The 19,961-nt window shown below is 37.9% G+C and overlaps 1 protein-coding gene across 2 annotated transcripts in view; it reads left to right on the top strand.

The window, feature by feature from the left end:
- LOC105670247 (odorant receptor 13a-like) overlaps positions 1–19,961 on the top strand; it is a 171,529-nt gene that overhangs the window by 103,253 nt on the left and 48,315 nt on the right. The gene's annotated exons all lie outside the window — the stretch shown is intronic.

Raw genomic sequence — 19,961 nt, 5'->3', positions numbered from 1 at the left:
TACGTATAACAAAGATGAATGCTGCTGGCGGTGTAAGCAGCGAGGACACACCCGCTGGAACTGCAAACACACGCCTAAGAAATTTTGCTCCCAATGCGGGAAAGATGGAGTACTGACTAAAGATTGTCATCCTCCAAAGGGAAACGAAACGCGGGTCGGGGGAAAAGCGGCGTACGCCCGGCCTGAATCAAAATAAAGTACACTCCGAGACCGCACGTCCTTCTGAAGATCGAAGGAAAATCCGTTTGGGCTCTGCTTGACTCCGGATCTGAAGCCTCACTGCTCAATAGCGAGACCGCTCAATTAATAAAAAGAAAACCGACCACGACGAGCGAAATAATTCACTTAGCGGATGATTCAGAAGTAACCATCAATCAGACTGTCCATCTGTCACTGACAATACCAGGAAAGACAGTTCGTCATGAATTTACGGTATTACCGTCGCTAAGTACGCCCATTCTCATTGGGACAGATCTTTGGGCTAAATTACAGATTAATTTACCGCCCCCTCCGGCTCAACCGCAATATAAACAGTCAACTATTGGCTTTGTTACTGCCGCTCCGGTTCTTGACAAGGCAAAAGAACCATACAGGCTAAAAGAATTTCTGAGTAAAGAATTATCGGAATTCGAAAGGATTGAAGGCCCCACAGATCTAATCGAACATATAATTCGACTAAAGCCAGGGCCTCCAATAAAGCAACGATATCGGCCACGAAATCCAGCCATGCAGAAAATTATTGACGACAAAGTCCAAAAAATGGAAAACGAAGGCGTTATTGAGGCATCAACCAGTGCCTGGAGTTCTCCGGTTGTAATAGTCAGAAAAAAAGACGGAACTCACCGATTCTGTATAAATTACAGAAAATTAAATGATGCTTCAGAGAAAGACGCCTATCCATTGCCGCATATAACTGCTACCCTCGAGAAATTAAGAGGAGCTCGCTATCTCTCAACTCTGGATCTGAAAAATGGGTATTGGCAGGTACCCTTATCTAAAGAAAGCCGACCAGTTACCGCATTTATCATACCTGGCCGAGGACTCAAGCAATTTTGGGTAATGCCTTTTGGGTTACACTTGGCACCTGCAACTTTCCAGAGGCTACTCGATACCGTTATAGAACCAGAGCTCGAACCGCACGTGCTAGTCTACCTGGACGACATCGTCGTCGCTAGCCGAACTTTCGAGGAACATCTAGGTCACTTAGCCGAAGTATTCCGCCGATTACGAAAGGCTAAATTACGGCTCAATCCAGAAAAATGCCAGTTCTGCCGTGAAAGCCTAAGATACCTTGGACATATAGTTGACAAGGAAGGCATCCGCACCGATCCAGAAAAAGTGAGCGCAATTACGAATTGGCCAGCTCCAACAACCGTAAGAAACATACAGCAATTCATTGGAATGGCCTCCTGGTACCGACGCTTTATCGCAGACTTTTCGACTATCGCTGCGCCTCTTACGCAATTAACACGCAAAAATGCACGATGGAAGTGGACAGAGAAAAAAGAAGCCGCTTTTCAACACCTTAAAAAGGCTTTGACGACAGCACCGGTGCCTGCCTGTTTAGACTTCACAAAACCTTTCGTGCTGCAAACAGATGCCAGCACTCAAGGCCTAGGGGCAGTACTCACGCAAAACCATGAGAATGGCGAGCGAGTAATAGCGTATGCAAGCCGAACACTTAATCCGGCAGAAAAGAATTACAGCGCTACCGAGCTGGAATGCCTTGCTGTCGTTTGGGGAATTCGTAAAATGCGTGATTACCTCGAATGGTATCACTTTACCGTATTGACTGACCATTAATCATTACGATGGTTACAACGATTAGAATCTCCGACCGGACGACTCGGCAGATGGACTTTTGAACTACAGCAATACGATTACGATATTCAATATCGTAAAGGCGCACTAAATCGCGTTGCCGATGCTCTTTTCAGAGAACCAGTAATAAATGCCGTCAGTCGAACCACCGCTTGCCGATGGTACAATAGAATTAAGGCAGCAGTAAGGAATAAACCTGAAGAACTACCCGACTACAAAATAATAAACGGGCAATTATTTCGGCACATAATTCATGATCTAAACTTCCATGAAACACCAAGTACCGAGCAATGGAAGCAGTGTGTACCGAAGAATCAGCGCCTGTCCGTTCTAAAACGTCTTCATGACGATCCTACGGCAGGACACCTTGGCATCGCCAAGACTATAGCCCGAATTGCGCAAATTTACTACTGGCCGGGTATGTTCCGGGAGATCGCGAAATATGTACGCTGCTGCGAGAATTGTTTGGCATTTAAAACACCACAGGAAAAACCAGCCGGAAATTTACACACCGCTCCAGTAATCGCACCCTGGCAACAAGCTTCCGTCGATTTGATAGGCCCTTTACCGCGTTCCAAGCAAGGTCACACATGGCTATTAACCATGCTAGATAGATTCAGTAAATGGATTGAAATGGTTCCATTACGCCGAGCTACAAATCTTGCCCGTGAGGTCACAAACCGTTTAATATGGCTGTCCTGAGCAAATTATCTCCGATAATGGAACTCAATTTGCGTCCCGTCAATTTCAGGATCTTTTAAAAGATTTCGGCATCGAGCACCGAACGACTCCAGTTTACGCACCGCATTGTAACCCCGTCGAACGAGCAAACCGGACCGCTAAGACAATGATTGCTCAATACGTTGGACGGGATCACCGAAATTGGGATGAGCGAATACCAGCATTGCAATTTGCAATGAATACCGCGAAACACGAAGCCACAGGCTTCACACCGGCTTATCTCAATCACGGCCAAGAATTATCTCGACCGCATCCAGAAGACCGAAGTAATAGATGCGAAATAAGAGATCCTGAAAATAGTCGCCGTCAACTAGAAGACGCTTTCAAACTAGTTAAAATACAACTAGCACGCTCCTTTCAAAGACAAGAACGTCATTATAATTTAAGACGACGAAATTGGCGACCGAAAATAGGAGAACACGTGTGGAAACGTGAACGACCACTATCCGACAAAGCCGAAGCATTTAACGCTAAATTAGCTCCTAAATATATTGGGCCGCTCGAAATCCGAAAGATTATTTCACCGGTAATTGTCGACCTGCGAGACTCTGAAGGCAGATGGTACCGACAAGTACACGTCCAGGGCCTCAAACGAGCACCGAAAGAAACAGTAACAGGCGAAGAAATAACCGAATAAAATTTAAGAGCCGACGCCACTGTATCGCGGCTCCTCAGAGCCTACACCACTGTATAAAAAAAAATATATATTAAAAATAAGATTTTTCACCTTATAAGAAAGGGCCCCCCTAAGGCGACACCCGTGGATTTTCAGGTCCCCGAGATGCTACACCGTTGCAAACAACTCGTTGCTACGCGGCGTACTCAGCGCGGTAACTACCTCCCCGAGCGCGCCCCTCGCGATACCCGCGAACTTTAGTATAAATAGCGCGACGTCATACAGAATTTTTAATTCAAAATCTTCGCGTTGCAGCCTATTGCATACGCATACGCAGCAAAACACTCGCATTGAAAAAAATATATATAATAATGACCGAGTACAAAGATAAGGTCTCCAGACTATTCGGAGCGGTAATCGGGAACTACCGAGAGAAGGTCACCGAGCTCTTCGGAGAATGCTCCGATACCTCCGAAGAGGAAGAAACCGAGGCCGCGAATTGGAAGCGACTTCCAAAGCCAGGGACCACGGTCCAACGATCGGACGCGGACCAGCTCCGGAAAGCCGTTTGGCTCACAACACCGCTTCCGATACAACCGCGACGGCGAGTAAATGCCACCACCGCCTCTCGACACCGCCGGCCGACGTCAAAAGCCGTGCCACCGGCGAAAACTCCGATAACAACGCCATCGCTGCGCCGGGAGATACTGCAGCGGGCGATGGAGACCCGGGCCATCATCTCGAAACCACCTGAGGCCCTGACCGCCGCCGCTAAACGCGCACAAACGGCTACCCGGACGCCAATGACCGCTAATACCGGGACAAAAGGAACACCGGCAGGGAAAGCAACTAACACCGTTGCTCTCACCAGCAGCCGAGCGGCACCGAAAAACACCACTGCCCGGATAGAAACGGTGACGAGGAGGCCGCCGACAACGCCAACGACAACCACCGCCGTCGCGCTCAGAACGAGTCCGGCACCGCCAAAATCTGCCGCCACCCGAACTACAATGGTGACGAGGAGGCCACCGGAGACCTTGACAGTCGCCGCCGTTCCTCCTACCAAGGATCCGGCCCCACCGCCACCAGTCCGGGTACGACTAGACGACGGGACAGTGGTGAGCGTCCCGTATCACGCCGCTCATCACTCCCGCAAATACCGCGCTTCTACGCCAACGGGCCGGTGGCTGATCCGGTTCGACCACGCCGGTCAGTTCCGGTCCACGCGCCGTTTAGCGGAGACCGAAAAATTGATCGGAGAATAGTTAGATTTTCATAACCGTTTCGTTTTTCTTATTACCGTTCTTTGGAGATAGAATTTGTTGCGTTCATTATTTATTGTTCCAAGTTTTTTTTTTATTCTGCGTTAGAGTTCTAAGCGTTCGTTGAATTTTAGAATTAGATGTTTTATCGTTCATTAGATTGTATAGATCGTTCAAGAATTAATTACCGCGCCGTTCTGCCTAGAATAAGTTTTGTTAATTTTTACACCGTTCTAGTAACTTTAAAATTACCGCGCCGTTCCGCCTAGAATAAGATTTATTAATTTTCACACCGATCAAGTAATTTTAACGCATCATAAGCCGCGTAATTTTTATTTTTTCCTCTCTCAAAGCGTTTCCGACTGAGATTACTATTTACGGAATCGTATGTTTACTTTTCACATCCGAAAGAAATGTTTATTTTTTCATTTTCGGGGGGGGAGGAAAATAGTGTAACAGCACGCGCTGTTACTAAGCGTCACGCGGGCTCCACGTGAGCACCCCCATTTAGGGCCGCATTCCGATCCCCCAACTCGAGGGTAAAAGCTCAAGAAGGGGTAGCTGCCGGGTAGGGTAGCACTCTAAGTAGGGGTAGCGCGACCGGTATAAAAGCCGGCTCGCGGAGCAGACCGATACCATTCCCCCGAGTACGACTCGGACAAGCCTCAGGGCGCACTCTGAAGCTCCGGTCGTACTCGCTCCCATCCCGATAGTCGTTCTAGGAGCAGGGCGTTCTCTGCTTCGGTCGGGTGTTCCCGGCGTTCGACTTCCGACTTCCCGTCGTTCTAGGGGCAGGATGTTCTCTGCCTCGGTCGGGTGTTCCCGGCGTTCGACTTCCGTTATCCCTCGCACGAGAGAAGTCTCTCACTGTCTTCGGACACAGCGCACCGGCAACCGTCGACGACTCAGCAGGGCTCGGATATACGCGGTATCGCTTATTTTTTATTACTTTGACTCCGTACCGTACGAACCGACCGATTTAGGATTAAATAGGATTAATCATGTTCATAGTTATTTAAATTCGGCCAAAGGCGCACCAACGATTTACGCAGTTTATTTTCCGATCAATGTTCATTCGTTCACAGTTAGAATTATACCCACTTATACCGTTGAAACATTAACTCGTCTAACCGATAAGGAATTATTCATGTACTCATTATTAAATATTTACTTTCGATATTTGTATCCGTTTATACCATTAAGATATTAGACCGTTACAGAATCACTCATGTACTCGTTGTTAATATTTTCTTTTATAATTATATTATCCAAATGCTCTCTTAAATAAATATTTATTTTTCTTTAAATTATTTTTGTTAATTTGCCCGTGAGGCGTAAAAATACGCACCGTTACAAATATAACATGGCCGGTTCTAACCCAGGAGCAATGAGGGGAGTGCGGGGAAAGAGGGGAAATCGGATTACGCCACGTCAGCACTTTTGGAGTGGAGGGGGATATCGGATTACGCTGCGTCAGCACTTTTGGAGAGGAGGAGAGTATCGAATTACGCCACGTCAGCACTTTTTGAGGGAAGAGGAGTATCAGATTACGCTACGTCAGCACTTTTGAAGGGGAGGGAGTATTGGATTACGCTATGTCAGCATTTTTGAAGGAAAGAGAGATGTCGGATTACGCTACGTCAGCACTTTTGGAGAGGAAGGGTATCGGGTTATAGCAGTGTGGAGGGAAGGGGTATCAGGTTACGCACGTTCGCAACTGCAAAAGCACGTCAGCACTTTTTGTGGTGGGGGGTATCAAGTTACATAAAATCATTGGAAGGGATATCAGATTATAAGAGTTTGGAGGGGACCACATATTTTACGGATAATGTCATCGCTTTTCTTAGAATCTGCAGGTTTAGGCAGGCGCCATTTTGTGTCGTCAGCACTTTTGACACCATTTTACGTTGTTACAAGCATGATGTCATCTCTATTTTTAGCTCTTAGCAACCAGTGCTGCCAGTCGGGCCGGGTTGCCCCTCCAACGGCTAGGCCGTGCGCGCGGTAACCATGGTAACCACAGTAACGTGTTGTGGGTGCAGTTTTAGCGCGATCCCAGTGAACAGGCAGATACTAGTAAAGTTTTTGGCAGTTTTCCTTATCCTTGCAACAAATGTTGATATTCTTAATAATTTCTGCCAAATAAAGTATTTCTTTATAATTATACAAAAATGTTTTTTTACAATTACTCTTATCCTATTCCTTTTTTCAAATAATATTTTTATCTTATCTTATTCTTCTTTTAGTCTTCAACCTGTGTTATCGAAAAAATAAAAATTTAGATTTATATTTACTGGGATCCGCACGCTTACTGGGCACGGCCTGGTTTATGGAAGGGACTGGAGGGGCAACCTGGCCCGACTGGCAACACTGTTAGCAACAACCACGTCAGTATTTTGAGTGCCATTTGCGTTGTTACAAGCATGATATCATTACTATTTTTAACCCTTAACAACAGCCGCGTCAGCACTATCGATACTATTGTTGCCATATTTCTTTATATTTAATCAGCACTTTTAATAGTGGCATACGCAAAAGCCCATAGCAACAGGCAGCCACGTCAGCATTTTGGGCGCCATTGTTGCAAAATTTCAATGTTTTAATCAGCATTGTCAACATTTTTTAATTAGTGCCGTGTGCAACAAGCGGGTATAAAAAACTCTCGAAAATATTATGATAATATTCTCAATACATCATCAACATCGTGGATCAGTTAATCGCCGATCTGTTAACAGTTTCCAGTAAATATAATCTAATATATTTTTATAGTAATGATTCCATATTGTTAGAAACGTTTATAAACGGGTATTTAAATCTAAAAAACTATCATAATATATGCATTATTACAAGTTTATAAATTGTTTTAGGTTCACCATGAACAAGCATCAGCCGAAAAGTCTCACCCGAAAAACATCAAATCTGCACCACATCTCTGGGACTTCGCGCTTCCACCGAGACTCATTCGTAACCTGGAAGAAACGTTTGCGGAGGATCGTCATGATTGTGAGCAACTATTATCAGGATATACTACCCAATACGATTTGTACAAGAGCCAAAATATCTACGCTTTGAAATTATGCCTCAGACTGCTTCACCGTGGGAAATGGCAGTTCTAAGGAGGTATACGGATGAAGATGTACTCTTTGGTTATTATTCTCAGACGGTAATCAGCACGTGGTATATCTACAACTATGCCGGTCGGGCATATAAATTATGTCAATCATATGGTGATAGACACCATTCGAGAAAGACTGAACAGAGTATTGTTAAGTACAAAAAAAAAATCACCTGTAATAGTCACCAGTTACTAGTGCATGCGAAAAATCCGGACAATTGGTGCCACCTGTGTTTCCATGTGTCACTGTTTTGGATAGATCCATGGATTTATACAAGAGACATCAACCAGCAAATGGAATTTGTGATGAAATTAAAATATGATGATTATTGTTATTGCAAAGACGATGATGACGATGATGGTGAAATTTGTTATACCGACCAAACATGTGAGCATTGCAGAAATTATGTGCATTCTACTGAATATTATATATTAACAGAGGACAGAGGAGGTTAATAGAGGCCAAAGATACGATACGATTCTACGTATCGTACCGATGACTAAATCACATGTAGTGAGATGTAGATGTGACTTTTGCGAATTTCTCTTAATCCACGAAGAAAGATCATATCCTATAATAGATGAACAAGAATGAACCGTGTATGCAGACTTAATCATTTTTAATAAATATTATTTCAATGATGTTATAAATTACATTTATTATTCCATCTTTTCTGTGCCTCATTTTATTCACTGACCTACTCCACTGCGAGATAAGCGCGCGCGTCATGTTACACTACATCAGAGCTCGGCGTTAGTTGCACATTTCGGCTCAATTCTTGAGACGACGCCTCCCGCTCTTCCACTACCGCGTGGCCGCTGACGGCCGAGCCGCCGATAGCCTTGACTGTGTAACAAATAGGCTGATGATGAGCGGGCACCTTTCAGAAAATAAAATTTTCTTTGTTATAAAAATAATATTTATTTTCACTAATTATAATTAAATATCTTTATTACATTCATTATAATAATTTACCTAGACAATAATATATAATATTTAAAAAATAAAAATAATTAAAATAAATCAAATTATTAAAAAAGTTAACTTTTTAATAAAAATTGTATGGTTTTTTAATTAGAAATCAATAGCTTTCCACATTACTCTTAAGATACTATTGAATGCGTTTTTTACACAGTGATTTCCCCAATAGGCCTATTTCACTAAAAAATAACAAGGATAATTTAATATCTATATAAATATGGTTAGAAAATTTTATATAGGGCTTAGATAATATTTTATATTTAAGATAACAAAAGAAAAACAAATAAAAATTAAATAAATTAAAAAAAATAGAAATAGTTAATTTATAAAACTTTTGTTGGATTTTTTTGGACATTTGCATGATTTTATTAAGGACATCCACAGAAATAGAAGAACTAGTTCGCATCAAAGAGAATAATGATGCATTGCTTACAAAAGAACGTCTTTCCATTTTTATTAATTTTATTTTACAGAAAGAGTATTTGCATAAATATGTACCGAAGGCGTTTATTATCAATATTCGAATTACTTTTATGGTAAATTAATTTTAGTACTTTAATTCAATTACATTTCTTTTTATCCTCATATTTTAAATACTCACTTAAATGTTTCTTTTTATAATGTCTGTAAACTACAAATTGTTTAACAATAGCGAGTTGATAATCACTTAGAAAACAGGTGATTTTATTATAAATAGAAGCAAAAAAATATTTTTCTCATATCTTATCAAACAATTGCATGTATAATATTTTTACTCATTATTAAGCCATTTTTCAAGTAAATCCATCAATTACTATTATTATCAATATCACGACTATCACAATTATCAATATTACGACTATCATTATTATGCAAATAGCATTTTCTGTTTTATAATATGCCTCTTCAAATATAATATAAATCTTTAAATTCCGCGGCTTAACTTTAGGCGCGTGCTCTTACTGCGATAGCATTGATGTGCTATTATTTTATTATTGTTATCTCTTCAACGGTTTCTCAACCAGCAGTGACACGTGCGAGTTAAAAGTCTCTTATAAGCGTTTTAAAGATCCGTGTTAAAGATATTTAAAAAAAAACGAAAAGTTCTATTTGCATAATAGTGATAGTGACAGTGATAGTGATAGTGATACTGACTATGATAGTAATAGTGATTGTAATAGTGTGATAATTATTGTGATAGTGTTTTAATGTGTTTTAGTTTTAGTGTTTTAGTGTGTTAATTAAAGTGACAGCTTAAAAATGGATGGCAAGCAGAAATATTGGCAATTTTTTTGATAAGATATGGGAAGAATTTTTTTTTGCTTCTATTGATGATAAAACCACTTTTCTTCGGTGTGGTTATGAGCCTGTTACTGTTAAAAAATTTGTTATTCAAAGACATTATAAAAACAAACATTTAAATGAGTATTCGAAATATGTGGATAAGGAGAAATTAAATTTAATTGAAGGATTAAAATTAATTTATCATGAAGGTCGTAGTTCGAATATTGATAATGCTACACTTTCGGCACAAGCTCTTACAGCATCGTATGCTATTTCCAATCTTATTGTACAAATTCTAAATCATTTTGTGAAGGAAAATTTATAAAGAAATGCCTCATTGCAGCAGTCGGATCATTTGGAAATTCGTTGACTCTTGAAGAGGCTGCTAGCATTCCTTTAGATAGCAAAGCAATAAAATGTTGTATTAACAATATTGCCTCTTTATTACAAGAAAAATTACAATCTTTACTACGCTCTTGTTCGTTTTTCTCGTTATGTCTTGATGAAAGCACCGATAATCGGTATGTGATTTAATTGAGTATTTTTGCTCGAATTGTGCAAAATAATTTTTCACATGTCGAGGAGCTCTTAGATTTTGTCCAATTGCACAATAAAGCAACGGGTATTGATATTTTTAAAGCCGTTAATCAAACTTTACAAAAATTTGATATCGATTTTAGTAAATGTTCAGTTATTGTGTTAATATACAGCAATAAAGCAAGAGCTGGGTTGAGTTGCTAAGAAATTCACTTTTATCAAGAGACACGGTAGTGTCTCGCGCCAAGTTCACGCGCAGCGCAAGACCGACCGTGTATCTTTACGCGAGCACATGAGCTGATAGGAGTCGAGATTTTCATATCTCAATAATGCGTGGACCGATCGAATTTATAATAGGCTCAATCGATAGAGCACATGCGATTTACATAATAAAAGTATCTTTACTTTTTTTGTACATGCTTTCTAAAAAAATATATTAATTGCCAAAGTTTGCCAAAGTCGAAATATGCCGAAATCTATGTAAGTCTTGGTCGTCGTCGTCGTCGTCTGTTCGTCATCCTTCTCTAATATATAAGATTTTCCTTTGTCAACTAGAAGCATCAAAATGCGACATGGTTGTCCTTTTCTACATCCCGTGAAATGTCGATTCCCGCATAAGAGCGTCTTTTTTCTTTCCTTTCTTTTTCTAAAAGATGTCTGTCCTTTTCCAACATGGCGGCGCTCAGACCTGTCAGCTCGCAGCTTTGATGATACTAATCACATTGATATAATTAATATCGGTCGTAAAATGTATATGTAACGTGTTGTGGAGACGAATAGAGATAGTGTATATCAAAATAATAGTATTCTTTATAAAAAAAATTTTCTCGTCTTGAAGTGCAGAAGTGTAGCAACACACATGCTGACAACACTCTTAAAGGGAACGTTCACAAGTGTCCCCTCCCGATTTGATTCTCCTTGAAATATGTTGTAAAACATACAATTTGAGAAGACACGTATTTTTTTATAGCGGCCCTAACTCAAATTTAAAGGGTGAAACACCCTTTTGAAAAAAACGAGTTTTTTCTTTGTGTGTAACTATCGCCAAAACCGTAGGAGATATAAAAAAATGTTTCAAGTAGAAGTTGTATGGCTTGTAATGGGCTTTATAACTGTGTAGTTGGATTTTCAAAAAATGTAATTTTTTTTTATTTACTCTTACCCCTTGGTATTATTTTTTCGAATTTCAAAATTTTTGTAATGACAAAAATTGTAGCATTTTTTACGCTGAATTCAACCATATATGATTTTATTATGTTCCGAAATCGCATCTTTCAAAAATAAGTCATCAGTATCACATTATATGCGTCGCGCTGCATGACCGTTTATACCGCACTTGTGTTGTGCATAGTCGCAAAATAAATATAAAAATGACATGTTATTATATATTTGAGAAAGAAAAGTTAACTAAAATTGTTGCTAAAGCATCCCTTCCACATTACACTCTTATAGATAATCGCTGCATTTCGTATGCAGCGCGTTGTCATATACAAGTTAGCTATCAGCGCATATTACACTTTGAAGTTTTGCTTGCAGTGACCACAGGAAAATAATTTATGAAACGAAAACAGTGAATGAATCAATCTATTCAACATATATCCACCCTGACTCTACTCTCTTGGCCCGACTTGACTGACAATGAATAAAATTCTGTACATACTCTTTTTCAATAATTTTAATATACTGCGATATATTCTACATACTATTACATTCTATTAAATTATTACGATTTTTTTAAACTATGGTATATAAAATCTTGAAATATAAAATGTATATTATAAGTATAATTATAATATATTGATACAATAAATAAGCTTTTATATATATATAAGCTTATTTATATATATTATAATTATACTTATAATATACATTTTATATACCATAGTTTAAAAAAATCGTAGTAATTTAGTGGAATGTAATAGCATGTAGAATCACAGTATATTAAAATTATTGAAAAAGAGTAAACTGTACAGAATTTTATATTTTATTTCATTCTCAGTCAAGTCGGGCCAAGAAGGTAGAGTTAGGGTAGATATATGTTGAATAGATTGATTCATTCACTGTTTTCGTTTCATAAATTATTTTCCCGTGGTCACTGCAAGCAAAACTTCAAAGTGTAATATGCGCTGATAGCTAACTTGCATATAACAACGCGCTGCGCACGAAATGCAGCGATTATCTATAAGAGTGTAATGTGAAAGAGATGCTTTAGCAACAATTTTAGTTAACTTTTCTTTCTCAAATATATAATAACATGTCATTTTTATATTTATTTTGCGACTATGCACAATACCAGTGCGGTATAAACGGTCATGCAGCGCGACGCATATAATGTGATATTGATGACTCATTTTTGAAAGATGTGATTTCGAAACATAATAAAATCATATATGGTTGAATTCAGCGTAAAAAATGCTACAACTTTTGTCATTACAAAAATTTTGAAATTCGAAAAAATAATAACAAGGGGTGGGGGTAAATTAAAAAAAATTTCATTTTTTGAAAATTTAACTACACAGTTATAAAGTCCATTACAAGCCATACAACTTCTATTTGAAATATTTTTTTATCTCCTACGGTTTTGGCGATAGTTACACACAAAGAAAAAAACCGTTTTTTTTTCAAAGGAGTGTTTGATCCCTTAAATTTGAGTTAGGGCCGCTATAAAAAAATACGTGTCTCCTCAAATTGTATGTTTTACAACATATTTCAAGGAGAATCAAATCGGGGGAAGGGACACTTGTGAACGTTCCCTTGTTAGTATTCTGTAGTTAGTGGACAGAAAGTGTACTTTGTGCACATTGGTGGAATCGGCAGGTATGTAATGTTTATAGAGAAGAAATGTCTAACACTTGGATTGAAGCTGACGATACGCTAATTAAAAAAAGACAATGGCCTAGAGGTGCTAAAGATGTTTTTGTCATTCTTACAGAAATTTGATCAAAAGTAATCTGTTTTTATATATGAAAAAAACGCAATAACTTAGAAATACAGATGGTTTTTTATACCCTTTTTATGATCAGTAATAATTTTCTTATAAAACATGTTGTAAAATATAAAAAAAAATTATTAGGTTTGTATAAATTAAGATTTCTATAATCAAAAAGAGGATCGTCGTATTGAAAATATGACGGGAGTGATGGTGGGATATTATTACCATTATTTTTACTAAAAAAAAAGAATCATATTTATTAAAATTATTTTTACTAAAAAAAAGAAATGATACAAAAAAACCTTTTTTTTAAAAAAAGGTAAAAAAAGGGCGCCAAGTACACGCCTTGTTATATTAAAAAAAAGTTTTCCTCATAAAAAAACCTTTCCAAAAAATTGTTTTTTTAAAAAAAGTTTTCCTCATAAAAAACCTTTTCAAAGAACTGTACTTTCAAAAATATATTATATTAAAAAAAAGTTTTTCTCACAAAAAACCTTTCCAAAAAAATTGTACTTTTAAAAAAAGTTGTATATATTAAATAAAAATTTGCTACATATTCTGTCTATAAAAGAGGTGATATCAGAAAATGACGTCAAGTTTAAATAAAGAACCTTTCAAAAAAAGTTGCATGTATATCTAATTATTTATTTAAAAATGATATTTATGTTTATATCTAGTTAATTCTTCTTAAGTATACTTTTTAAAATAATTGCATCTGTATCTAGTTATTTTTTTTATATCTGTATCTAGTTAAATAAAAAAATTTTTCAAATTTAATCAAAATAAAAAAATATTACAAAATTTCGCAAAAAACTTGGCGCTGCTATAAAATAGCCTTCATTGCTCTATAATATTTTAAGATGTATAATAATATTTTAATAGCCTTCATTGCTCTATAATATTTTAAAATGTATAATAATATTTTAAGGCTATTTTATAGCAGCGCCAAGTTTTTTGCGAAATTTTGTAATATTTTTTTATTTTGATTAAATTTGAAAAATTTTTTTATTTAACTAGATACAGATATAAAAAAAATAACTAGATACAGATGCAATTATTTTAAAAAGTATACTTAAGAAGAATTAACTAGATATAAACATAAATATCATTTTTAAATAAATAATTAGATATACATGCAACTTTTTTTGAAATTAATTAAACACAGACGTTTCGGCCAAGGGATGTGGCCATCTTCAGTGTCAATTTTTACAAACAAATTATTACATGAGTAGAGAAGCGTTGATAATGATAATTAATAAGCGTAGTTTTTGATTTAGGAAACGCATCCTGTTAATGTAAAACGAAAAAACACACATATTAGGAGCATTCTAAAAGCTCAAACAAATTATTGAAAAATTATGTGTATAAATACCTCTGATAATATGTGTCGTACATTATTTGTAGTTAGTTTAAATATATATGTGTGAAGCCACGGACCGTCTAACTTGTAAATTAGAGAAACAAAAACAAGATTATAAGAAATTAGTCAAAACACAAAAAATTAATTAGTAAAAAGACAAAATCAAAATACAAGTAAACGACAAAAAAAAAAAAAAAAAAATAATAATAATTAATTTTTGAAAAATATCTATACCGGTTCGTCAAAATTATGTAAAAAGAAATTAGAAATGTGACATGTGTCCACAGCAGTGAGTGGGACTCGACTGGCAAAGATGACAGAAAGGATAAGGCGGATACGTTATAGGAGAGAAATTATAAGGTGGAGAATTTTTTAACAAGGAAAGGGACCCAAGTGTCCCCCTCCGATTTTGACGAGCTTTAAATATGTTGTAAAGTAGCTCAAAATAAGAGACACGTATTTTTTTTTTATGTGCTTTCTCGCACGTTTAGGGTTGAAACAACCCCTACAAGCTAAAACGGTTTTTTTGGTTTTAACTGAATATTGTCAAAACTGTAAGAGATATCAAAAAATGTTTCGAATAAAAGTTGCATGGTCTTTTATGAGCTTTATAACCGCGTAGCTCGATTTTTAAAAAATTTTATATTTTTTAATTTACCCTTACCTCTTCTTATTATTTTTACAAATTTCAAAATTTTTGTTATGTCAAAAGTTGTAGCATTTTTTACGCTGAATACAACCATATATGATTTTATTATGTTTCGAAATCGCATCTTTCAGAAATGAGTTGTCAATGTCGCACTATATGCGTCGCGCTGCGATATATGCATATACAGGGTGTCCCGCGTAAGGTGTACCACCGGGAACTGGGAGGTAGATGGGATTGAAATAAATATAAAAGTCCTTTACCGTTTTACGATATTCGCAATAATAAACGAGATATTAATTTTTACAATTGGACTAATGAGAGCGCGTCGAGAGAAGCGCTCGAGCCGCTCGAGGTCTAGCCCGGCCTAGTCTATCATACATTGGCTGCGGGCGGCGCGTTGGAAAGGCAAGAGGGGAAACGCGCCGTGGCTCGGCGCTCAGCTCACGTCTCGCCGCACCGCGCCTAACGTCACGCGTCTATGCCGCTACGCACAATCGCGATTACAATATGTATGTTGTATAATAATGACAAATAACTTATTTAGGGAAGAAAATAATAAAAGATCGCGAATTTGCGATAAAGTACGATACGATAAAGAAAAAAATTACAATTGTGGATACTGTAATTAAGTTATTTTGTATTTATGCGTTAATTTTTTACATTAACACGATTCTGTTACTTTTACTTTATTATGATATTTATTTGTTGTGTACATTTGGTATGAATTTTTTCACAGTGCAAGGAAACGCTATCGTTTCCATACCACCTTGAGGTAGATAGCTTGGCGCGTTTTTTTTTAAAGTGGTTTCCCCAGTAGGCCTAATCCACTCTTCTCACACTTCTAATTAAGTGTATGTTCAAAGTGCCTTCCTTGCATTTGCAAACATACTTCTACTCTCCGAGAAATTTGCCGTGTTGCACGGTGCGCCATATCTGGAGTGATGGTTTGAAAGGCCGCTATGATTTCATCACGTACCTCATTTTCAGTACCATCACGTTTATGCTCGACTAAAGCTTTGATATAGCCCCAAACGAAATAATCGAGCACGTTTAAATCTGGCGATCGTGCCGGCCAAACGATCGGACCACCCCGACCGATCCATCTATCCGAAAAACGATCATTTAAAATTTCTCGTACTCTACGAGAATAATGTGCGGGAGCTCCATCGTGCTGAAAAATCAGCGTTTCCCGCTCTCGAAGAGGAATGTCCTCCAAAAGAATGGGCAATTCATTTTCCAGAAATTCTGCATATCTTTGTCCATTGAGATGTGCCGGTAAAAAATACGGCCCGATCTGAAAATTTGCCACAGAAACGTTATGGAAACAATGCAATAGAAAAAAATGTCTTTATTTGCAAGAATATTTACCACTCTGTTTGCAAATATTCCTGCCCACACATTTATGGACCACCGATATTGGAAGGTGCACTGACGAACAGCTTGCGGATTCTCCTCTTCCCAAAACAAGAAATTGTGAGAATTGAATACACCATTCGGCGAAAAAGTTGCTTCGTCCGTCCATAAAATGTGATCGGGAAATGAAACATTTCGCCGACATTGTGCAAGGAATCCTGCGCAAGTTTTATTCATGATTATTATACAGTTAAAAGCGCTATACATATCAAATAAAAATTAGAATAAAATCATAAAAATACCTTCACAGAAATAGATGCGCTGCATTTCATCTCGTGGAAAAAGTTGCTGCACACGTTGAAAATGGAAAGGATGCAATCCATTTTCTTGCAAAACACGATGCACTGTGGTTCGTGGTATACCAAGTGCGCGACTTACACGGCGTATAGTATTTTGGGGATTTTCCTCGAACGCACGCAGAATTTGTTCGTCGTTGTTGACGTGACGACGCAATACCCTGTCACGGTTTTCATGCATCATAACAACTCCTGTTTCTATTGCGCGTAGGAAACACCTCGTTATTGTGTGTCTGCTTGCATGCCGACGATTCGGAAATCGCTCCGCGTACAGACGCTCCGCGACACGAGCATTTCCTCTGGCCATACCGTAAAAATAAATCATGTAAGTATACTCTTCCGTTGTAAAATTCATTATAAGCGCACTCTAATAATACATTACTAAGAACAGATACGTGCAACAAATGTGAATACGAGAAAAAAACAATATATGACCACAAGAAAAAAATAATTGAAAATATATTTTCAATTGTTTTTTTCTCGTATTTACATTTGTTGCACGTATCTGTTCTTAGTAATGTATTATTAGAGTGCGCTTATAATGAATTTTACAACGGAAGAGTATACTTACATGATTTATTTTTACGGTATGGCCAGAGGAAATGCTCGTGTCGCGGAGCGTCTGTACGCGGAGCGATTTCCGAATCGTCGGCATGCAAGCAGACACACAATAACGAGGTGTTTCCTACGCGCAATAGAAACAGGAGTTGTTATGATGCATGAAAACCGTGACAGGGTATTGCGTCGTCACGTCAACAACGACGAACAAATTCTGCGTGCGTTCGAGGAAAATCCCCAAAATACTATACGTCGTGTAAGTCGCGCACTTGGTATACCACGAACCACAGTGCATCGTGTTTTGCAAGAAAATGGATTGCATCCTTTCCATTTTCAACGTGTGCAGCAACTTTTTCCACGAGATGAAATACAGCGCATCTATTTCTGTGAAGGTATTTTTATGATTTTATTCTAATTTTTATTTGATATGTATAGCGCTTTTAACTGTATAATAATCATGAATAAAACTTGCGCAGGATTCCTTGCACAATGTCGGCGAAATGTTTCATTTCCCGATCACATTTTATGGACGGACGAAGCAACTTTTTCGCCGAATGGTGTATTCAATTCTCACAATTTCTTGTTTTGGGAAGAGGAGAATCCGCAAGCTGTTCGTCAGTGCACCTTCCAATATCGGTGGTCCATAAATGTGTGGGCAGGAATATTTGCAAACAGAGTGGTAAATATTCTTGCAAATAAAGACATTTTTTTCTATTGCATTGTTTCCATAACGTTTCTGTGGCAAATTTTCAGATCGGGCCGTATTTTTTACCGGCACATCTCAATGGACAAAGATATGCAGAATTTCTGGAAAATGAATTGCCCATTCTTTTGGAGGACATTCCTCTTCGAGAGCGGGAAACGCTGATTTTTCAGCACGATGGAGCTCCCGCACATTATTCTCGTAGAGTACGAGAAATTTTAAATGATCGTTTTTCGGATAGATGGATCGGTCGGGGTGGTCCGATCGTTTGGCCGGCACGATCGCCAGATTTAAACGTGCTCGATTATTTCGTTTGGGGCTATATCAAAGCTTTAGTCGAGCATAAACGTGATGGTACTGAAAATGAGGTACGTGATGAAATCATAGCGGCCTTTCAAACCATCACTCCAGATATGGCGCACCGTGCAACACGGCAAATTTCTCGGAGAGTAGAAGTATGTTTGCAAATGCAAGGAAGGCACTTTGAACATACACTTAATTAGAAGTGTGAGAAGAGTGGATTAGGCCTACTGGGGAAACCACTTTAAAAAAAAACGCGCCAAGCTATCTACCTCAAGGTGGTATGGAAACGATAGCGTTTCCTTGCACTGTGAAAAAATTCATACCAAATGTACACAACAAATAAATATCATAATAAAGTAAAAGTAACAGAATCGTGTTAATGTAAAAAATTAACGCATAAATACAAAATAACTTAATTACAGTATCCACAATTGTAATTTTTTTCTTTATCGTATCGTACTTTATCGCAAATTCGCGATCTTTTATTATTTTCTTCCCTAAATAAGTTATTTGTCATTATTATACAACATACATATTGTAATCGCGATTGTGCGTAGCGGCATAGACGCGTGACGTTAGGCGCGGTGCGGCGAGACGTGAGCTGAGCGCCGAGCCACGGCGCGTTTCCCCTCTTGCCTTTCCAACGCGCCGCCCGCAGCCAATGTATGATAGACTAGGCCGGGCTAGACCTCGAGCGGCTCGAGCGCTTCTCTCGACGCGCTCTCATTAGTCCAATTGTAAAAATTAATATCTCGTTTATTATTGCGAATATCGTAAAACGGTAAAGGACTTTTATATTTATTTCAATCCCATCTACCTCCCAGTTCCCGGTGGTACACCTTACGCGGGACACCCTGTATATGCATAACGCATCGTTTGTGCCGCTTGTGTAATCGATGTTTGTCGCGCATGTGTAATTGATAAGATGAATAAAATTAGAAATAAAGATTAGCATGTTATGAAGTATTCGGAAAAATGTTCTGATCAAAGAACAAAGTTCATTAAAGTTGTTGGCAAGGCATCTCCTCTATATTACACTTTTATAGTTATACTAGAACAATACAAGCGCGCGCTGCGCCCGTGCACTTATTATAATAATTTAATAATTATGAAATCTAAATATTTTAATAAAATTTTTAAAATTTTAAATAACCGTCAAAATAATCTTTGCTCTTAAACTATCAAACTATCAGAATAATCGAGATAACCAATCAGCGTCGCGGATAAGCGTCAACAATACTTTCGATACATTCGAGTATCGATCTTTCATGCCTTTTTTAAGAGTGGATTATATCGAAAGAGAAATAAATAAATAAAAATCTTACAATTAAAATGCAATTTATTGTTTTTCAATGGTAATGCAAAAAATTCCAATTAATTTCAGGTTTTTCTATTAATCAATACTAGAAA

Source organism: Linepithema humile, chromosome 6 (genome assembly GCF_040581485.1).
Source record: "Linepithema humile isolate Giens D197 chromosome 6, Lhum_UNIL_v1.0, whole genome shotgun sequence".
NCBI classification, from domain to species: domain Eukaryota; kingdom Metazoa; phylum Arthropoda; class Insecta; order Hymenoptera; family Formicidae; genus Linepithema; species Linepithema humile.
This window is presented reverse-complemented; position numbering and strand designations above follow the sequence as displayed.